The following is a 9187-nucleotide window of genomic DNA, read 5'->3' on the forward strand; positions in this document are numbered from 1 at the left end:
TCTTCTGTGTGTCAAACTTTCCTCTGCCTCCCTCTTATGAGGATACATGTGATTACATTTAAGGTCTACCCAGATAATCCAAGGTAGTCTTCTCATCTCAAGATTCTTAATTTAACCACACCTCCAAAGTCCTTTTTTTCCATATAAGGCAACATTCACAGGTTCCAGGGATTAAGACATTGATATCTTTTGGGGGGGGCCACTGTTCAACCTACCATTCCCTTCTGAAGTACATACGGGGCCACATATGATTTCTGTGGGCCATAGACACTTTTGTTTATGTGGTCCTTTCCTCCAAAAAGAAATTTAAAATTATATTTTGACTGCAGTGATATAAACATAAATATTCATGTATTCACTGTTATCATTAATATATGTGTATTATTATTGTGTTCATTTTTTCTTCTGATGTTAAAAGAAATTAAAATGAAAACATTTTTGTGGACCCCTAAAAGTGCTATGGGTTCTAGGAACTCTGCCTAATGGAAAAGTCAGTCCTGTATATAGAAAACCTATAAGGTCTGTGGACCTCAGCAGCTGATAAAATTTTAAAGTACACAAGCGGGCTTCCCTGGTGGCGCAATGGTTAAGAACCCACCTGCCAATGCAGGGGACACAGGTTCAATCCCTGGTCTGGGAAGATCCCACATGCCGTGGAGCAATTAAGCCCGTGCGCCACAACTACTGAGCCTGTGCTCTAGAGCCCGCGAGCCACAAGTACTGAAACCCGTGGGCCTAGAGCCCGGGCTCCGCAACAAGAGAAGCCACCGCAATGAGAAGCCCACGCACCGCAATGAAGAGTAGCCCCCACTCGCCACAACTAAAAGAAAGCTCACATGCAGCAACGAGGACCCAATGCAGCCAAAAATTAAATAAATAAATACATACATTTACTTTAAAAAATAATTAAAGAATAAAAGTACACAAGCTCGGGAAAGAATTCTAATATATACATACGTTTCTTAATTGCACTTAGGTTTTCAAAATTCACATGATTTCTGCTCCAGTTTAGATGTTTTCCATTTTCTAAGCTCTATCATTTTCCTATCATGTAATCATTAAAAAGGAAAAGATGAAATATTTTTAGGTCTATTTCTTTCCTACCTCACTAATACGAAAACTGAGAAAAATAATGTGTATGATTTTTTAAAATGTGATAAAAATTGTTTCATTCTGTGTCATCTCACTGCAGATTCTGCATGTAATAATACATACGCCATTGTGTTTGCTTTCTGTTAAAATTTTAAAGATTGGGTGTAAGAGAGAAGTAACACTAATAACATTGAACTAAATCACACAGCTTCAATGTGACCTGGTTGGACATCACCCAATTTACGCCTTGTCCAAATTAGGTTTCTCAACAATAATGTTGTTCTACTATCAAATGGTTCATAATTGTTAACACAGTTCATTTGTGGTTTGCAGAACTACATTTCCTTTGGCAATACAAGGAGAGTGAGAAATCATACAAATCTTTATTTTCACTGTGTTATGAAAGATTATGTTAATCAAAAAAATCAAGCTTGGGTATCTAACAGCAAATCAAAGTTTGTTTTTTTCTCCTTTAGTAGGAAAATGCTATTATTATTGTGCATGGCTTTTCAACTAGGCATTCAACCACCACATATTTTTTTAATATGTAAGCTTTGTTTCACAAACTCAGTTCATTAGTTTTAATAAGCTCTTCTGATTTACATAATGCAACAGATGATATTTTATATTATATTTTATTACCTCCAGGACAGTTTTAGCTACACCTAAACTAAAATGTGCTATTGCACATTTTATATTTATTCATTGCTTTCTTTGGGAGAACAGAATGAGTCATTATATATGGAAAGGATAGATGAATATATCATAAAATATACTTATTAAAGACTATTCCTATGTTTATTTTCAAACTGAATTAAATTTTTCATGCGATTATATAGTTTACAACATTCTCAGTCTCACATAGTTATGAAATCAGAGTAGTAATAACAATAGTTAAATTTTTGGCTTCACATGTATTATCTCATTCACTGCTCATGACAAAATTTGAAACAGTTTCTTTCATTATTCCATTTTATTGGTGAGGACACTGAGGCACAGAGCAGTTAAGTAATTTGAAAAGATCACAAAGCTAGTAAGTAATGAAGTTGGGATTTAACCCTAAGTTAGGTCTGTCTGCCTACAGAGCCTATACATTTAACCACCATATTATACTGCTTCCACATAGACTATCTTTCCATGTTATTATAATATTTTAGTATTCTACTTTTCTGTTGAAAATGCCAATGATCATACAAAGTTTTCGATGACTGCAAAGTAATAACCAGATTCAATTAGTAAGACACATGTATGTCATGAATCAAATGCAGAATACACTCAGCAAGTTAACTAAAGTTTGCAGTTTAGTGGGCTGAAGAATGGGATTAAAAATGACAACATTTTGATAGCCTTGTAGATAAAGCTGTTTGTTTTACTTTGTTACAAAGTAACAGACTGGACCAGTAACCCCATCAGTTTCATAAATATATGGAAGACACAAAGAGGATTTGGGCAGAGAAGATGAACAACTCATAACAAATCTGTTGTTTCTACTGAAACGGAAACCAAAGATTATGGCCCACTGAGGAGGTAACAGTAGTGCAACATTACAATCAGAGGACAACATTAAAACATAAAAGAGCCAAAGGCTTTAACTGAAAGCACTGTTTGCTATCCATTGCTGTTTTAAAAATGGGGGTATCTCTATTACTACATGATACCAGAAGAAGTAAGATAATAATAATAAGAAAAATAATAATAATACATGTATGAATGTTTGCAGAATGCCAAAGCACTCTTTGGCTCACCCCCTCATGCTGCTCAAATTCGCAAATCGTTTTGATACCATAGAATCTAGGAGTTGGAAGAGATTGTGAGAGTTCCTGAGCACAGCTTATGAGCAGTGCAGAGTTTCCCTCTACATTATGCCTGGTAGGTAGATATCCAGTCTCTGCTTAACACTGCCAGTGACGAGCAGCATGAAAAGTAGTCCATTCCATTATTGTACAGTAATTTTAGATTTTGTTGTTTTAGCAGACTGTCTGTACTTCCATTTATTAGGCCTAGTTGGCTTTCTGAAGAAGACAAAATTAGACGTAATCTGTTCTCCATATGACAGTATTTTAAGGTAGCAATTATGTTTTTTTCTCTTCCTTTGGCTAATCACTGCAGATTATGTTAACCACTCTTCGTATGGAATGTTTTCATAGAAAGAACATGCAACTCTTAATTTACTTCCCCATTTATTCTGGGCCAAAGATCACAAGATGAACCTTGTAAGTTTTAAGAGAGAAAGGAGTTCCCTGTTTTATATCTGCAGCTTTCCCTCAATTCTGAAGTTATTATCTATTTTTTTTCCTGAAGCAGATCTCATGAGAAAAAAACATCTTCCTCTGATATTTCACTATGCATGTTCTTAAGCAATCTGAAAAGAGAATGTCTTTGCCAAAATTCTTGCTTGATTCAGAGGCATTTGAATTTGTTGTATCTGACCATGCATCCATGCAGTTAAAAGGTTTTCCGGGGCTTCCCTGGTGGCGCAGTGGTTGAGAGTCCGCCTGCCGATGCAGGGGACACGGGTTCGTGCCCTGGTCTGGGAGGATCCCACATGCCACGGAGCAGCTAGGCCCGTGAGCCATGGCCACTTAGCCTGTGCGTCTGGAGTGTGTGCTCCGCAACGGGAGAGGCCAGAACAGTGAGAGGCTCGTGTACCGCAAAAAAAAAAAAAAAGGTTTTCCACCTCATGTATCAGCCCAGCACACTTTCTTTTAACTGTTGATTATATTGGCTTTGTGCCTACCTTACAGTTTTATCCTCATACTGGCATCAATTACAGTCCCTAGGATGCCATAAACATGAGGTTTTTTTTCACTGTGTGGATCTGAGTCAAGACGAGGTGAGGAGAAGGCTTGAAAGTCAAGCATTCAAAAATTAAGGATAGCCTATCTTTTCTCCCCTGAGACCAAAGTTCTATTCAGAAACCTGAAGCCATCTGCTTGTCTCCAGTCTTCTCATCACATATGCTTTCTCAAACTCTCAACCCTCTATTGCCTTGAACTTTCTCCTTCCTCCCATTCTTCCAATGGGGATAGGGTTCCCCTCTCCAACCTTCCAACATCTTCCTCCCTTACAATGCTTTCCACTATGCCAATCTGTTTCATGATAAACAACCTACCTCTTCTCCTTTGTTCCTGTTGTTTGTTCTCTCCCAAAGACAAGGAAGTTTCCTCTAAGAAGTCCTCTGGAGGAAAAGCTACTCATCCTTATGTTTTGGGTGAGGGGAGAGGACAGGGTGTTCCTAGGAATAAGTATTAGCTAACTCTCCTTTACTGCTTTCAAAACTTTACTTCACCTTCCTGCTAACATATCTTGTTCTTGAGGATGGCTTTACCATTCTCTAACGTACTCCATTACTATAATCCACAGATTTCCTGGTCAGTTTTCCACGGTTTAGTTTTTAGACGCTCAATCAGCTTGCAGATGCTTTTTCTGGGATAGAAGACAGTTATATCTGGAAGTTAGGATGAAACAAACAAAAATTTGTAGGACTGAGTTTGGAGTCTGTTGCCACCTGCTACTGACTCTCCTGATATCTAGAGTATATTCATTCATTGTCTTCATTTATGCTTCCTTGCCTCCTTTTGCTAAACTACCCTAGGCAACAATCAGGATTTGCAAGTAAGGGGTTCTCACCAAGGTCTTCAATGTCTGCTTGTTGACAAATCCAGTTGATACATTTTTTTTTAGACATACCAGTCAAAGGCTGTACGTCGTTCTTAAATGATCTCTTACTTTGGCTCTTATGACACTATTTTTCTCTAGGTTATCCTTTTATCTCTTATACTCCTCTGACCATCTCCTACCTGTTGATGTTCCTCCCATTCTGTCCTAGGATCTCTTCTGTTTTTACTTTTTAAAAAATAATTAATTAATTAATTTTATTTTTGGCTGCATTGGGTCTTCGTTGCTGTGCGTGAGCTTTCTCTAGTTGTGGCGAGCGGGGGCTACTCTTCGCTGTGGTGCGCAGGCTTCTCATTGCGGTGGCTTCTCTTCTTGTGGAGCACGGGCTCTAGGTGTGCGGGCTTCAGTAGTTGTGGCTCGGGGGCTCTAGAGCATAGGTTCAGTAGTTGTGGCACACGGGCTTAGTTGCTATGCGGCATGTGGGGATCTTCCTGGACTAGGGCTCAAACCTGTGTCCCCTGCATTGGCAGGCAGATTCTCAACCACTGCACCACCAGGGAAGTCCCTCTTCTGTTTTTACTTTATACCCTTTCTTTTGGAAACAGAATCCCTTTCTTCTCATCTCACTCCATTCACCACCATTTCCCTGATTCTGAACCTGTCTGTTCTCTCTGGTCCTTCAAGTTTCAGCCCAGGAGTTCTTTCCTCTAAGGACTCTTTCTTGACTCATTTCCCTTCTACCTCTTAGATCCTCCTATAGTTCTTTGCTTTTAGAATATATAGTCATTAGATCTTAACTTTATTTGTCTTAACGTTTTGAATGTTACTTTCCTTAAGGCCTATGGTATGTTAACTGTCTATGGTTTTTTTTTCCCTTGTTTATTCAGTTTAAAAGAGGTCATTCTCTCTGAATGCATCTATTGCTATCATTTCCTCAATTAGTTTTGCATTGTTAGTAAATATAAAGTCCAAAGAAATGTTTCCCATTGGTGCTTTCTCCTTCTTTCCTTGTGAGGAATTAAATCGTCAACAACAATTAAGACAGGAATATATAAGTGTTTTTACTTTTAGCATAAATAACTCTAAAATATGTATATAGGTGAAACTCTAATCCCTATGATGTCTTGCCTATGTAAGAACTGGGGTATTTTAAAACAGATATCTACCATAGTCTCTGTCTATTTGGGTAGTGTATATATGCTTTTAAAAATCATATAAATTCTCCCTCTTTTTCCTTTAACCTAATAAAATAACTGCACCACATTTCTACACTAAGATTCTTGGATTTTCATATGGGTGCTCATTTTGATGAACTGGGTCATAACACAATTCTTATTCTTTATTTCCATCATTGCCTTCTAATTATGAATCACATTTGTGGTAGGCAGCATTCTAAGATGGGCCCAAAGATTCCTCCCCTCTGGTGTACAGGCCTTACATAAGTTCCTCCTCTTAAATATGATCAAATCTATGAATATGATGAGATATCACTTCTCTGATTAGGTTACTAATCAGTTGACTGTGAGTTAATCAAAAGCAAATGGGCTTGGCATAATCAGGTGAGCTCTTTAAAAGAAGGTGAAACATCAGAGAGACACTTCTGCTGGCCCAGAAAATTCACTTTCTCCACTTTTCTGAGTCTATCACTACTACAGTTTAACAGTGTTTCCCAGATTTCCCTGATGATAAGAATCCATGTTGTGAACCTCCATCAGTGATAGATCACATGACAAGGAAATGTGGGCAGCTTCTAGACCCCACACCCAGTGAATGAGGATCTTCAGGAGGAGGGGCTTGGTTATCTGTTTTGTCAATAATTCCTTGTAGTGAATCTTATCCAGGAAATTGAGGAAATGCTGGTTTATACCATGGTCCAGAAAACCAGCTTATCTTATTTGACACAGCTATGGAACCGCCTGATAAATCACTGTATTCCTTAATGCTTACAAAATCATGATAGTCAACTGGAAAAAATGCAAATTCCACTTGTGTCCCAGCACCCTCCATTTCCTACCCCAAATTGAAAAATTACTGGAGATTTTATTATTGTTTAGTCTGGTAATAAAACGTATTCTACAAGGCCTCACTATGTTTGGATTTCATCCTCTTCACCCTACTGGTGAGGGAGGTATTCCCACCCTAGGGTTATGGAGAAGGCTGAACACATTACACCCAACACAGGACAGATGAGATTAGAAGCAGTTTATTAATCACATATACTCACGGTCTGGGGCAGGAGACACCACATGCTATGCAACATCATACAGAGTGGGGATGGGGTTGTACTCAGGAACCAAGTGAAGAACCAGGGGCTGCAGGAAGCAGGCTTTATATTATCAGGAGGGAGGGGTGACCCCTGGTGCCCTTGGAGGATGTGATTGGTTTGTTTGAATAATTCCATAGATTGACAAAGAACTGAAGCTCACTACTCAGGGGTAAGCAGGAACTGTGCCTGCTCTCCTGGATAAGGACGGTTGTTAGACAAGGGGACCTCCTCCATGGGAGCAGAGTGGGGAGGAAAAATATGGTTGGGCTATTTGAGGCGCTCCTGGTTTCACGAGATGCCAAAGCAGCACATAATTCGCGGCCTTAATTTTAGGCCTTACACCACACACAATCTCTAATGAACAGTGGCAGGCAAGACCCTCAGTATACCCTGAATATGTGTACCTGGAAGGGCTTATGCCCCACTTAACCATGCTGGATGAGTGAACCTTTAATGTATATTTACATGTAACCATATTTCATTTGCAATATTGATAACAATAAAAAAATTAGGTTCTTACACTCCTAGCTGAATGCATATCATGCATTTATTCCCCGTTAAAATATCAAATTTTCAAAACTATTAATGGAAGCGGGATATTAAACTATGTTACCATGAAGTTAAAGTCTTCTTTCAAAATAATTCATTTCAATTGTACTTAAAATATCTCGCAGAATAGAAACATTGAGAAGACCATAATGCATTATATCAAATAAATTTGTGTTCTTCTTATTTCTAGGAAGTTGTTAAAGGACATATTTGTCTAAATAAATTTACCCCTGGCTCCAGCTTCAGAAACAAAGAGCAGAAAGCCATTAGGTCTGTTGTTTCATTTTTCTGATAAGAGGAAAGTAGACAATTCTTTCTCTATGAAAAAAAATTATCCATAAAATTTTTTTTTACTTTCCATAGCACTTGCAAAACTTTTCAAACCTGACACATATGCCCTCTTCTTTTCCTCCCTTTCTGCCCCACCTTATGATATTACCTGCTAGGGGAGGTTGTTTCCTTGGTAAAGAATCATTGCTGTAGCCTTCAGTATAGCCATGAGTGTGATTAGAGACAGAGCAGTTGATAACCACTGTGTAATAGTATAGTATTTCCCTCCCTTTCCCCCTCCTTCCCTTCCTCTTCCCTCCTCCTTTTTCTCTCCCTTATTCTCACCTTACTACCATTGCAAGTTAATTGAAACTTATAAAAAGGACTTCAGCTTCAGGTTATGAAAGAAGGCAGTAAGATAAATGAGTCTTGAAGCCAAGGTTCTCATGGCCTAGAGTTGCAAGAGGCTTAAAAGTCTGAAGTCTTAGAGCTGTAGAACTTCTCTGGGGTGGGTATAATTCTAAAACACAATTCAGGGTAATCTAATGAGTAGTATTATCAAAACAACCAAAGTGAGAATTAAGAATAAGTTTAAAGTGTTGCTTCTGTTGAGGATTTCTGGGATGTTCAGGGATTTTCTTCCCCAAAAGCTTACTTCATAAGCATAATCTTTAAATATTATATTTTTAAAGTATATCTATACATAGCTTATAAAGAAGAAAAATAAAGGTATATCTATTTGAGACACAGGGGAAAACATTATTGTTTGGACCCAATATTCCTATTCATAGTACCTTTGCCAACTGGGAGTAGTGATCATATTTGTGATAAAAGCAACTAAATGAAAAAATCCCTAAATCTAGTGAGCTGAACTTACAAACCTCAAGTTATACAGTAATTGCAAACATTACGTATGTCAATGTAATAGTTGCAAATGTGAAACATGATCTACTTTAAATCATAATTAATGAGATGGGCAATAGTTCACAAATGTAATGTTTCCATTTAAAAGATGTTAAAATTCATTACTATATTAGCGTCATATTTTAAAATTTTTTGGACACTGGGTTTAGGCCCAGAGGAATTTCGAAAATCAAAATTCACAGTACATATTTAACTACCATAACCACTCAGCAGTTATGCTTAGCTGCTATATTCTCATCCAATAACTCCACGATCTAGGAACTTCTGTGCATATTGAGATTCCTATGGAAGTTATAGCATTAATGAAATTGAGTTTTAAATTTCCCTAGGCTCAACCTAGACATTAAGAATATAAATGTAAATTAACAGAGAACTAGCAGTCCTGAATACTAACACTCAAATCACATTCATTTCCATTTAAATTTTACGCAGACATCAGGGAAACAATTTCTCCTCCTTTCCTCCAAA

This window comes from Delphinus delphis, chromosome X (assembly GCF_949987515.2).
Source record: "Delphinus delphis chromosome X, mDelDel1.2, whole genome shotgun sequence".
Lineage (NCBI taxonomy): Eukaryota > Metazoa > Chordata > Mammalia > Artiodactyla > Delphinidae > Delphinus > Delphinus delphis.